This window comes from Callithrix jacchus, chromosome 17, assembly GCF_049354715.1.
Source record: "Callithrix jacchus isolate 240 chromosome 17, calJac240_pri, whole genome shotgun sequence".
Taxonomy (NCBI): domain Eukaryota; kingdom Metazoa; phylum Chordata; class Mammalia; order Primates; family Cebidae; genus Callithrix; species Callithrix jacchus.
This window is the reverse complement of record NC_133518.1, coordinates 6,705,677-6,719,181: the sequence shown is the minus strand read 5'-3', so window position 1 is coordinate 6,719,181 and position 13,505 is coordinate 6,705,677. Positions and strand designations below refer to the sequence as shown.

Sequence of the window (13,505 nt, the reverse complement as noted above, 5' to 3'; positions counted from 1 at the left end):
AACCCCAGCTACTCGGGAAGCTGAGGCAGAGAACTGCTTGAACCGGGGAAGCGGAGGTTGCAGTGAGCTGAGATCGCATCACTGCACCCCATCCTGGGCAACAGAATAAGACTCTGTCAAAAAAAAAAAAAAGAAAAAGCACTTAAATATCTCTCGAGTGAGGGGGCCCGGGTCCCCCTTGTGGGACGGATTACCAGCTAAGCTTCACTGGCTTCTTCCAGGCCTTTGACTGACCCTGTTGGTCTTGGGCACCCAGGGGTTCCTGCCAGCGGCCCTACTGCCACTTCCAGAACAGTGGGACCTGGGTCCCCGGCGCCCCCCACAGCAGAGCTCGCTAGGAATGCCTGAGCCTACAGCTGCTGGGCATCTCCCCCTCAAGCCTGTTGCTTCCTGAACCTCCCTCAGTCTTGGGCTGGGTTACGTCCCCTACAACCCTGGATGTCCAAGCTCCTGGCTCAGAGGGAGAATGGCAACCATGGCCTGGGGGAGGAGCTGTATCCAGACGTGCTGGAGCTGGAGCTGGAGCTGGAGCTGTTCAACCAGGCCATCCAGGCTGTGCGCAGTGAGATGGAGCTGGAGCAGCGTCGCTACCGGCAGCTGCTGGAGACGGCCCTTGAGCACTGTGCTGCCAAGGCCCCTGACCTGGCACCCTGCAGCCCTGATGCCAGCCCCATCATGGGTCTGGATGACAATGCCTTCCCACTGGCCTTCCACCACAGCCCCGGCAGCCACTGCCTGTTAAGCCCCAATGCCAGCTACCAGGCCACCCCTGCCGAGCCAGGCAGCAAGTACTCACTGGCGTCCCCAGACAGGCGTCAAAGCAAAGGCAGAGGGTGCATCGGTGCTCTGGATGGAGTACGTCCCCAAGGCCGTGAGCCAGCCCCAGTGGCACAACCACCCATTTCCAGTGGCAACATAAATTACCTTAACGTGAAAACTGGTGATGAGGATCTTTGAAAACGCAGGTTGCAAAGCCTCTGCTAGCATTACTGATTCCTTCGCTCACTCACTCATGTACTCAAAACTAATTTTAGAGTCAAAAAGCTGGATCAGTAAGACACATCTCAGCTCTCCAGAAGTTACAGAAAAAATGAGAAAACAAGCAGCAATTACAGTGTGGTAATGGCAAGAGTGGACAAGCGTGAAAGGCAAATCAAAGCAAAAAACACAGGGATGTAGCCCTTTAAGATGTAGCAGTCAACGTATGACAGACACAGGTAACATCGACATTTAACTGCGCACTCACAGAGTATCATCAAGAAAGATCAGAAGTATGGGCCCAGGAAGAACAAGGGTCAGGACTGTTTGCCCATCAACATGGTAACAATCTTATTGACACTGTCGACATATGAGGAACAGAAATGAGAACAGAAATGCACTCGTCAGTAATATTTTTCAAATGGTGTGCTTTGATCCTAGTAACATTGACTGACAACTTCATCTTATTGCTTGACTTGAAAAGACGCTTTACACACTAAATTTCTGGACTTCGTATACCATGGCCCTAGAGTAAAAGCACAAACTGGGCTCTCAGTTAAGAAGATGGGCCTGCAGCCTGTGTAACATAGCAAGACTCTGTCTTTTTTAAAACATCAAAAATTAGCCAGGTGTGGTGTCCTGCACCTGTGGCCCCAGATACTCAGGAGGCTGAGGTAGGAGGACTGCTGGTGCTGGGAGGTAGAGCCTGGACCACAGAAGCAGAGCCTCTAAACTCCAGCCTGGTGACAGAAGCAGTGTCTCGATAAAAAAGATGTGCCTGACAACTGGATGCACTGTGTGATGTGGGATGGGATTTTGGACTGGGGAAGAAAAAGATCAGGAAGCAATATTGATACAGGCCATTATTGGGATGAAATAAGAATTTGGACTGTGGATAAGAGCATTTCTTCAGTATTAAATTTCCTTATTTTGATAATTATACTCTGATCATATAAGACAGTATCTCTGGTCTTCACAAACACACACTGAAATGTTTATAACCATGTCTATAACTTGCTTTCACACGGTTCGAGAAAAAAACTAACAACAACAACAAAATAACAAAAAACCTATAGAGTGATAAAGAGAGCCAAAGTATAAACATACAGAACTGGGGGAAAGGACACATGAGACATCACGTTACTATTCTCACAGCCATTCTCCAAGCGTAAAGTTACAGAAAAATAAAAAATACATGGAACACCAGCTCTGGAGCCAGACAATTTGGATTCAAATACGGGCTCAATTACTCGTCCTGACCTTGGAAACATTGCTCAATTTCTGTTCCTTAGTTTTCTTATTTGTAAAATGGGGTATAATGGAAGCTACCTGCAGTAACAAGATGGGGAGCAGATTCCACGGGATTCCCTGGGCACCTGGAACAGAATGGCCACTCCACAAGTGCTGGCTACTCTCATTTTTTTCTCCTGCTCATTTCCTAACTGGACTGAATATTCTTTATACTAACTTACAAAGTGATTAATAAAAAAGGACAACTCTTACTACCAAAATGATCCCAGGTGAGGCAGATGAACAGCTGGGAGTGGGAAGAGGGAGGTGGCACTGAGAAGCAATCAGTGAGGTACCAGAAGGCCACAATGTCTAAGACCTCTTAGCTCATGGTAAGGGCCCTGGCTTTTATTCTGAATGACATCAAGATCAATTGGAAGTAAAAAAAGTGACATCGTCTGTCATTTTCCAAAGGCTTCCTGGGAGCCTTCTAAAAGGGAATAGGTAGGTTTGCAATAATTTAGTTGAGAGACAGGTAAATCTGAACCAGTGCATTCACATAGAAAGTTGGACTTGTGAGAAACAAAAACCGCTCAGAGCAGCCTGAGGTATAGGTCTGCAAAATGTTTTAGTCCCAAGAGGCAGGAGTGTGGGGCTTCAGTCATGCCCACCTCACCCAGATCCTGCATCCAGGCCCAGAGCAATTGTTGAAAGGCATTTTGTTTTTAACTAGTGGCCTTACCCATTATCTTCACATTTTTAGAATTTGTGATACAGTGTAGGGACTCTCTCTTTTCCTTCAAAAACCCACTTGTAACTGCTACTAATTAGAGCACATATTCAAGGTAACTCAACCTATGTTCTGATTTGCAGTTTTTAAACCTGGTCCCCCCACCAAAAAACTCCGTTTTTCTATATTATTTTGGCTCATTTATTTTCTTTAGGATGACATATCTGGCTTAAGTCAGGCGGATGTGGTGACTTTCTCCTGAACACCAGGCATTTCTCTCTCTGAAAGCAGCGCTTGGTATAAGCAGAAACCCGCAGTCCCATCAGGTGTTATGGTGAGATCTCCTGAATCCAGACCTCTCTTTCTTCTATTTAAGGTCTACATATTGTTTGGGCTATTTTTCAAATACTCTCTTTGCTTGTAGATCAAGGGCTTTGGTTTCCTGTATCTCTGGACAGGAGGCTGAGTAAGGAGCTTTGCCTTCTCCACCTCTGCCTAAGGGCAAGAGGTCTGCGTTATGCACTGGTCTAGCACCAGTGGTTTCACTTCTTTTGCCTAAGATTACACAGCATACTTTTAAAACAGCAGCTGCTTTCTACTTCTTATAATTCAGATTTGTCTCTTCATTTCTGGCCATCCATTCCTGTTAATTCCAAATCGAAAGATGCATGAGGGTGGTTTATACTCATAAACAACACACCTTAACCCTAAAGACATTTCTGGCTTTGGTCACTTTTGCAAAGTTCTTGAATTATTAGAAATCAAAACCTGAGCATATTTTTAAGGGACAGCCTGCTTCAGAAACACCAGCTGGTTTTACTGGACATCCCCTTGCAAACATCCAGGAGCTTTCTACTTTTCCTGGCTGAAGTCTGATAAGAGATCTGAAAAGTATCTTAAAAGCTCCATGGTCCAAAGTCAGCTTGGTTAAAAGCTGATACTCAGGCAATAATTCTTTTGGGGTAAAAAAAACATTCTGTGTTTGCTCTTTTGGATACTCTCTCTGGGAGTTTTCCCACAAACTAAAACTGCCTTTTAAAAATGTTTTATTCCTGTTGGCCTCTTATTGGCATGATTTTTTGCAAAAAACAAATATAAAACTCCACTGGCCTTTTAGAAAGCTTAACATATCTCCAAACTGGCTCCTCCAAGTCTTGTTCTTCCCTGTCTTTCCATTTCTGCTCATTCCTTTTGCCATCTTTGATACCACATAGGAGACTTTGAGCAGCCCCAAGATTCCTTGAGTTGATGTGCCTCAAATTCTTTCTTGAGCCAGATCTAAGAACCCTCTTTTGGGGTCTGGATCAGAACCCCTTTCAGGTAACACCATGGTATGTTCCCCCTTCTAGGGGAACCAGGAATCAATGTAAAAATGGGAGTCTGGGGATTGCTGGCAAGATGGCTGAATAGGAACAACTTCGGTCTGCAGCTCCCAGACAGATTGACCCAGAAGGTGAGTGATTTCTGCATTTCCAACTGAGGTACCTGGTTCTTCTCACTGGGACTGGTAAGACAGTGGGTACAGACCAAGGAGGGCGAGCAGAAGCAGGGTGGGGCATCGCTTCACCTGTAAAGTGCAAGGGGTTGGGAAACTCCTTCTCCTAACCCAGGGAAGCCATCGGGGACTGTACCATGCACTCCAGCCCTGATAATGAGCTCTTCCCACAGTCTTTGCAACCTACAGACCAGGAGATTCCCTGTGGTGCCTTTGCCACCAGGGCCCTGGGTTTCCAGCACAAAACTGGGTAACTATTTAGGCAGACACCAAGCTAGCTACAGGAGTTTCTTTTTCATAGCCCAGTAGCCTCTGGAATGCCAGTGAGGCAGAACTGTTCACCCCCCTGGAGACGAGGCTGAAGCTAGGGTGTCAAGTGGTCTGGATTGGTGGGTCACACCCCCACGGAACCCAGCAAGGTAAGACCTGCTGGCTTGAAATTTTTGCAGCCAGCAGAGCAGTCTGAGCTTGACCTGAGGTGCTCCAGCTTGGTGGGGGGGGGGGCATCTGCCATTGCTGAGGCTTGGGTAGGCAGTCTTACTCTCACATTGTAAATAAGGCCACTGGGAAGTTAGAAATGGGTGGAGCCCACCACAGCTCAGCAAGGCTGCTGTGGTCAGCAGCCTTCTCTAGCTTCTCTCCTGCCTGGGCAGGGCACCTCTGAAAAAAAGGTAGCAGCCCCACTGAGGGACTTAAAGACAAAATTTCTACCTCCATGGGACAGAACACCTGGGGGAAGGGGTGGCTGTGGGTGCAGCTTCAGCATACTTAAACGTCCCTGCCTGGCAGCTCTGAAGAGAGCAGGGAATCTCCCAGCACAGCATTCGAGCTCTGATAAAGGACAGACTGGCTCCTCAAGTGCATCATCTGCATGTAACCTGACCAGGAGGCACTTCCCAGTAGGGGCCGACAGAAACCTCATACAGGAGAGCTCTGGCTGGCATCTGGTGGGTGCCGTCTGGGACAGAGTTTCCAGAGGAGGAAACAGGCAGCAGTCTTTGCTTTTCTGCAGTCTCTGCTGGTGATATCCAGGCAAACATGGTCTGCAGTGGATCTCCAAAGGGCCTGTTAGAAGGAAAGCTGACAAACAGAAAGAAATGGTTATCAACACAACAAAAAACACGTCCACCTGGACACCACTCTGAAGGTCACTGACGTCAAAGACCAAAGGTAGATAAGTCCACAAAGATGGGGAGAAACCAGTACAAAAAAGCTGAAAATTCCAAAACCCACAGCACTTCTTCTCTTCCAAAGGATCACAACTCCACGACAACAAGGGAACAAAACTGGATGGAGAATGAGTTTGATGAAATGACAGAAGTAGGCTTGAGAAAGGGGGTAATAACGAACTCCTCTAAGCTAAAGGAGCATGTTCTAACCTAATGCAGGGAAGCTAAGAACTTTGATAAAAGGTTACACGAATTGCTAACTAGAACAACCTGTTTAGAGAAGAATATAAATGACCTGATGGAGCTGAAAAACACAGCACGAGAACTTCACGAAACATACACAAGTATCAATAGCCAAACTGATCAAGCAGAAGAATGGATATCAGAGACTGAATATCAACTCAATGAAATAAAGTAAGAAGACAAGATTAGAGAAAAAAGAGTAAAAAGAAATGAACAAAGCCTCCAAGAAATATGGAACTATGTGAAAAGACCAAATCTACATTTGATTGGTGTACCTGATAGTGATGGGGAGAATAGAACCAAGTTGGAAAACATTCTTCAGGATCTTATCCAGGAACTTCCCCAACCTAGCAAAACAGGTCAACATTCAAATTCAGGAAATACAGAGAACACCACAAAGATACTCCTGGAGAAGAGCAACCCCAAGACACATCATTGTTGATTCACCACAGATGAAAAGAAGGAAAAAATGTTAAGGGCAGCCAGAGAGAAAGGTCAGGTTATCCACACAGGGAAGCCCATCAGACCCACAGCGGATCTCTCAGCAGAAACCCAACAAGCCAGAAGACAGTGGGAACCAATCTTCAGCATCCTTAAAGAAAACCCTTTTCAATCCAGAATTTCTTATCCAGAGAAACTAAACTTCATAAGTGAAGGAGAAATAAAATCCTTTACAGACAAGAAAATGCTGAGAGATTTTGTCACCACCAGGCCTGCCTTACAAGAGCTCCTGAAGGAAGCACTAAACATGGAAAGGAGCAACAGGTATCAGCCACTGCAAAAACGTACCAAATTGTAAAGACCATCGTCGCTATGAAGAAACTGCCTCAACTAATGGGCAAAATAACCAGCTAGCATGATAATGGAAGAATCACAATCATCTGTAACATTATTAACCTTAAATGTAAACGGGCCAAAGGCCCCAATTAAAACACAGAGACTGACAAATTGAATAAAGTGTCAAGAACCATCGGTATACTGTATTCAGGAGACCGATCTCACATGCAAACACATACATAGGCTCAAAATAAAGGGATGCAGGAATATTTAAATAACGGGAAAGAAATAAAAAACAGGGATTGCAATCCTAGTCTCTGTTAAAACAGACTGTAAACCAACAAAGATCAAAGACGCAAAAATTAAAGGTAAAGAGATCAACGCAACAAGAAGAGCTAACTATCCTAAGCATATATGCACCAAATACAGGAGCACCCAGATTCATAAAGGAAGTTCTTAGAAACCTACAAAGAGACTTAGACTCCCAAACAATAGTGGGAGACTTTAACACCCCACTGTCAAACAGATCAATGAGACAAAAATTAACAAGGATATCCAAGACTTGAACTCAGTTCTGGGCCAAGCGGACCTAATAAAACATCTACAGAACTCACCACCCCAAATCAACAGAATATACATTCCTCTCAGTACCACATTGCACTTACTGTTTTTTTATTTTCTTTTGTGAAGCAGAGTCGCCCAGGGCTGGAGTGCACTGGCGCAATCTCAGCTCACTGCAACCTCTGCCTCCCAGGTTCAAGCAATTCTCCTGCCTCAGCCTCCTGAAGACCTGGAACCACTGGTGCATGCCACTGTGCCTGGCTAATTTTTGTATTTTTAGTAGAGACAGGGTTTCACCATGTTGATCAGGATGGTCTTGATCTCCTGACCTCATGATCTGCCCACCTCAGCCTCCTAACATCCTGGAATTATAGGCTTGAGCTACTGTACCTGACCCACATCGTACTTATTCTAAAATTGACCACATAATTGGAAGTAAAACACTCCTCAGCAAAAGCAAAAGAAGGGAAATCATAACAAACAGTCTCTCAGACCACAGAGCAATCAAATTAGGACTCAGGATTAAGCAACTCAAAACCCATACAACAATCTGCTCCTGAACAACTACCGAGTAAATAATGAAATTAAGGCAGAAACAAAGATGTTCTTTGAAACCAGTGAGAACAAAGACACAACATACCAAAATCTCTGGGAAACATTTAAAGTAGTGTGTAGAGGGAAATTCAAACAGTCTATGGTAAAAATTCAACAGTCTTTCATGCTAAAAACTCAATAACCTAGGTATGGATGGAATGTATTTCAAAATAGTTAAGAGCTATTTATGACAAACCCACAGCCAATATCATACTGAATGGGCAAAACCTGGAAGCATTCCCTTTGAAAACCAGCACAAGACAAGAATGCCCTCTCTCACCACTTCTATTCACCATAGTATTAGAATAGGATGCCCTCTCTCCCCACTCCTATTCAACATAGTATTAGAATATCTGGCCAGGGCAATCAAGCAAGAGAAAGAAATAAAGGATATTCAATTGGGAAAAGAAGAAAGTCAAACTGTCTCTGTTTACAGATTGTATGACTGTATATTTAGAAAACCCAATCATCTCAGCCCATAATCTCCTTCAGTTGACAGCAACTTCAGCAAAGTCTCAGGATACAAAATCAATGTCCAAAAATCACAAGCATTCCTATACAATAATAACAGAGAAACAGAGAGCCAAATCAGGAGTGAACTCCCATTCACAACTGCTACAAAAAGAATAAAATACCTAGGAATGCAAGTTACAAGGGACGTGAAGGACGTCTTCAAGGAGAATTACAAACCACTGCTCAAGGAAGTAAGAGACGACGTGAACAAATGGAAAATCATTCCATGGTCATGGAGAGGAAGAATCAGTGTCATGAAAATGGCCACACTGCCCAAAGTAATTTATAGATTCAATGCCCTTCCCATCAAGCTACCACTGACTTTCTTTACAGAACGGAAAAAAAACTACTTTAACTTTTATATGGATCCAAAAGAGAGCCTGCATAACCAAGACAATCCTAAGCAAAAAGAACAAAGCTAAGGAATCACATTACCTGACTTCAAATTATACTACAAGGCTACAGTAACAAAAAGGCATGGTACTGGTACCAAAACACATATACAGACCAATGGAACAGAACAGAGGCGTCAGAAATAATACCACACATCTACAATCATCTGGTCTTTGACAATCCTGACAAAAGCAATGGGGAAAGAATTCCCTATTTAATAAACGGTGTTGAGAAAACTGGCTAACCATATGCAGAAAGCTGAAACTTAATCCCTTTCGTACACCTTATACAAAATTTAACTCAAGATCGATTAAACACTTAAATCTAAGACCTAACATTATAAAAACCCTAGAAGAAAACCTAGGCAATGCCATTCAGGATATAGGCGTGGGCAAGGACTTCATGACAAAAACACCAAAACGATGGCAACAAGAGCCAAAATTGACAAATGGGATCTAATTAAACTAAAGAGATCCTGCACAGCAAACGAAACTATCATTAAAGTGAACAGGCAACCAACAGAATGAAAGAAAATTTTTGTAATCTATCCATCTGACAAAAGGCTTCTCCCGACCCATGGCGCTACCGGGCTCCTCACAGGACCAGGCCTGGAGCCTGGAGCCTCCGGCTCCCATGGCTGCTGCCTCCTCGTCTTCGGGACCCCAGGAGCGGGAGGGTGTGGGAGCCCCGCGGCCCCTGGGGTGCTGCCCCTGCAGAAGGTGAAGCGGCCGATGAACGCGTTCATGGTGTGGAGCTCCGCTCAGCGCCGCCAGATGGCGCAGCAGAACCCAAAGATGCACAACTCCGAGCTCTCCAAGCGCCTGGGCGCGCAGTGGAAGTTGCTGGGTGAGGACGAGAAGCGGCCCTTCGTGGAGGCGGCCAAGCGGCTCCGCGCCCGGCACCTGCGCGGCTACCCCGACTACAAGTACCGGCCTCGGCGCAAGGCCAAGAGCGCGGGCGCCGGACCTTCCCGCTGCGGACAGGGAAGAGGCAGCCTGGGCAGCGGCGGCCCACTCTGGCGGCCAGGGAACGCGACCACCCAACCCAGCAAAGGCTTTGCGTGCAACCCCCCCAACTACTCGACAGCCTACTTGCCTGGCAGCTATGGCTCTTCCCACAGCAAACTGGAGCCCCCTTACCGTGCTCCCTCCCTCAGAGCGACCCTAGGCTCCAGGGGGAGCTGCTGCCCCGCTATGTCCCCTACCTGCCCCTGCCTCTTTCACTCCATACAACCCTCCCCTTTCTGGTACCCCCATGCCCCTAACCCACCTCTAACCCTCATGGATGCAGACCTCACCGGATCGGCCTCCTCTTCCTTTTCTAAACCAGCAGCATTCCCTACCCCAGGCGGCGACCCTTTCCTGTATTGGACTACAGTTCAGGGGCTGCCGGCAGTCCTCCCATGGAAGCCAGGGAGAGCAGCACACAGTTATATTTTTGGTAGTATTAAACACAGTTTTCTATTATTAAAAAAAAATCCAGAATCTATAAAGAACTTAAATTTGCAAGAAAAAAAAAACACCCCATCAAAAACTGGGTGAAAAGGACATGAACGGATACTTCTCAAAAGAAGACATTTCCGCAGCCAACAAACGTGAAAAAAATCTCACCATCACTAATAGAGAAATGCAAATCAAAACCACAATGAGATATCATTTCAAGCCAGTTAGAATAGCAATCATTAAAAAGTCAGGAAACAACAGATGCTAGAGAGGATATGGAGAAATAGGAACGCTTTTACACGGTTGGTGGGAATGTAAATTAGTTCACTGTGGTGATTCCTCAAGGATCTAGAACTAGAAATACCATTGGACCCAGCAATCTTATTACTGGGTACATACCCAGAAGATTATAAATAATTATACTATAAAGACACATGCACGTGTATGTTTACTGGGGCACTGTTTACAATAGTAATGGAACTAGGCCAAATACCCATCAATGATAGGCTGGATAAAGAAAACGTAGCACATATGCACCATGGAATACTATGCATCTGCAAAAAAAGATGAGTTCATGTCCGTTGCAGGTGGAAACCCTAGTTCTCAGCAAGCTAACATAGGAACAGAAAACCAAACACTGCAAGTTCTCACTCTTAAGTGGGAGCTGAACAATAAGAACACATGGACACAGGGAGGGAAACATCACACACCAGGGACTGTTCGGTGGTAGGAGGTTACCATTAGGAGAATACCTAAGTAGATGACAGGCTGATGGGTGCAGCAAACTACCATGACACATGTATACTCATGTAACAAACCTGCATGTTCTGCACATGTACCCAAGAACTTTAAGTGTAATAATAAGTGGGAGCCAGGCATGGTGGCTCATGCGTGTAATCCCAGCACTTTGGGAGGCAGAGGTGAGTGCATCACCTGAGCTCTGGAGTTGGAGACTGCCCTGGGAAACATGGCAAAACACTGTTTTTACAAAACAAATATAAAACTTGGGCTTGGTGGTGTGTGCTTATAGTCACAGCTACTTGGGAGGCTGAGGTGGGAGGACTGTTTGAACCTGGGAAATGGAGGCTGCCGTGAGCCAAGATCGTGCCACTGCACTCCCGTGGGTAATCGAGTGAAACCCTGTCTCAAAGAAAACGTTGAGTCCTTGATTTTTTTTTTTTAAAAACAGGGTTTTGCTACATTGCCCATGCTGGTCTCAAACTCCTGGGCTCAAGGAATCCGCCTGCCTTGGCCTCCCAAAATGCAAGGATTACAGGTGTGAGCCACCACAGCAGGCCCTTGATTTTTAAAGATTTATAATAGATGCTGGGCCTTCCAGCTATGCCTGCTTTTGAAATATTTAAATATTAGGTACTGAAAACTGCAAGTGCTTTATTTGCGCAGTTCACTAAAGAGCTCCAACTTGAAGTCAATATTCCTATTAGAAAACAAGCTAAGTTGAAAAGAACACCTATCGAAATAAATCAGTCTCCAAAATACAACTTTCTGACACTTAGTTGCCTATTTTGAAACCCTCTGTCAAAGAAATTTACACCTATAAAAAAATTAGCACTTTTAAGGGCATCTTCCCCCCGCCCCCATGCACCTAAATCACTAAGATACTATCTTTATGATCCTGGAATCTGTGATATCAAGAACAGTGGACACTCAATAGTTTATTATTACTATTGTTGAGAGAGTCTTGCTGTGTTATCCAGGCTGGATTGCAGTAGTGTGATCTCGGCTCACTATAACCACCATTTCCCATATTCAAGAGATTTGCATACCTAAGCCTTCCAACTGGCTGGGATTACAGGCGTCTGCCACCATACCTGGCTGATATTTGTATTTTTAATAGAGACTGGGTTTCACCATAGCCAGGCTGGTCTGGAACCTCTGACCTCAGTTGATCCACCTGCCTCGGCCTCCCAAAGTGCTGGGATTATAGGCATGAGCCAGTGTGCCTGGCCAATAATTATAATGTTTCAATGCAAACTCTTGGTAAGCCATTTAAGAACTGCCTGTTCTTTTCTCTTTAAAAATCCGCTTGTAACTGCTGCTAATCAGTGCACATATACATGGCAACTTCAATCTATGACTCGGTCTTCTAAATGTATTCCAAGTGTAAACCTTAAAGGACAAAACTTAGGCAAAATTAACATAAGTACAGACTTTATTTTCAGGAGCAAGAATAACCCCAAGGATGATCTGATCAGCCAGAAAGAAAGTAGTGCCCCTTAGTGAGTGGAGAAGGGGAGAGAAGCAGGCTCGGCGTGAAGATCAGTTTATTCTGAATATGTTACCTCTAAAATGCTGGTGAGACATCGGATTCTACATAGTGAAAATGTAGTGGCCACAGGGGTCTGGAGTTCTGGAAAGAAGTCTGAAAACTGAGATAACAAACAGAGTAATCAGCATCATTAAGTTAGGAAACACAATGAGATCCCCAAGGGGGTGAGTGTGGCTGGCAGAAAATGTGAGAAGAACTGAGTCCTGGGAAGCTCAAGCATGATGAGTCGAATAATAAGGAGTGAGGTAGGAAGAATATGATATTCCGGAAGCAAAAGCAGAGCAGTTTCAATAAGGGGCAACATTTATTGGATCCGATGAGTTCTAAATTCCTCTTCAAAGAATCTGTATGTCATTATATTCAGTTATATGTCCTTCATTTTAAAGTTTAACTTCCTTATAGTTCCAGTAAACAACATTCCCTACCAGTTCTAATCAGCAGTTCACATCTGGTTCCCTCCCACCCCACACTCCCTCTGCCCCCAGCTTTGTCCTGACTCTTCCTGGTCACCTGTTTCAGTGATCAGGTCACCTGCTCCAGTCACCTGCTCTGGTCACCTTCTTTGATATAGGTCATCCCTGGCTACCTGCTCTGACCTGCCTGTAACCGTCCTTCCCACAAAACCATCTACCCTGCCACTCCAGCTCAGACCCCTGCTCTGTTTAAAATGGACAATTGGGATTAGTCTAGTCCAGCTTGTATGGTCTAGCCAACAGGGGAATGACCCAGCGGTAGGGGAGACCACCATCAGAAATAAGTACTCCTTTTCCTCTCTTGTCCAAATTTGCAGTCACCCTTGCTCCATCCATGAGCCACACCCTTCTATAGAAGTAAACTGCCTTGATGAGAGGATTTATCTTTGAGTACTCTTTCTTTTGTGGACTTAAAACACACTGAACCACAATAACTCACATAAAGAGTTCTTCTGTTGTAAGAGGACAGGTGAGGTCAGAAGGGGGCTACTAAGGTGTGGAAACCACAGTGGGTGATGTGCTAATGAAACCAGAGCCAACCTGTTTAGCCTGCCAAACTTGACATGCCTTGTTTGCTGTATTGGGCCATTATTGTATTGCTATAAAGAAATAAGAGA

At 45.0% G+C, this 13,505-nt stretch overlaps 1 pseudogene; it reads left to right on the top strand.

The window, feature by feature from the left end:
• Positions 1–9,259: 9,259 nt before the first annotated feature.
• On the top strand, positions 9,260–9,958 carry LOC128931172 (transcription factor SOX-15 pseudogene; annotated as a pseudogene).
• The last annotated feature ends 3,547 nt before the right edge of the window (positions 9,959–13,505 follow it).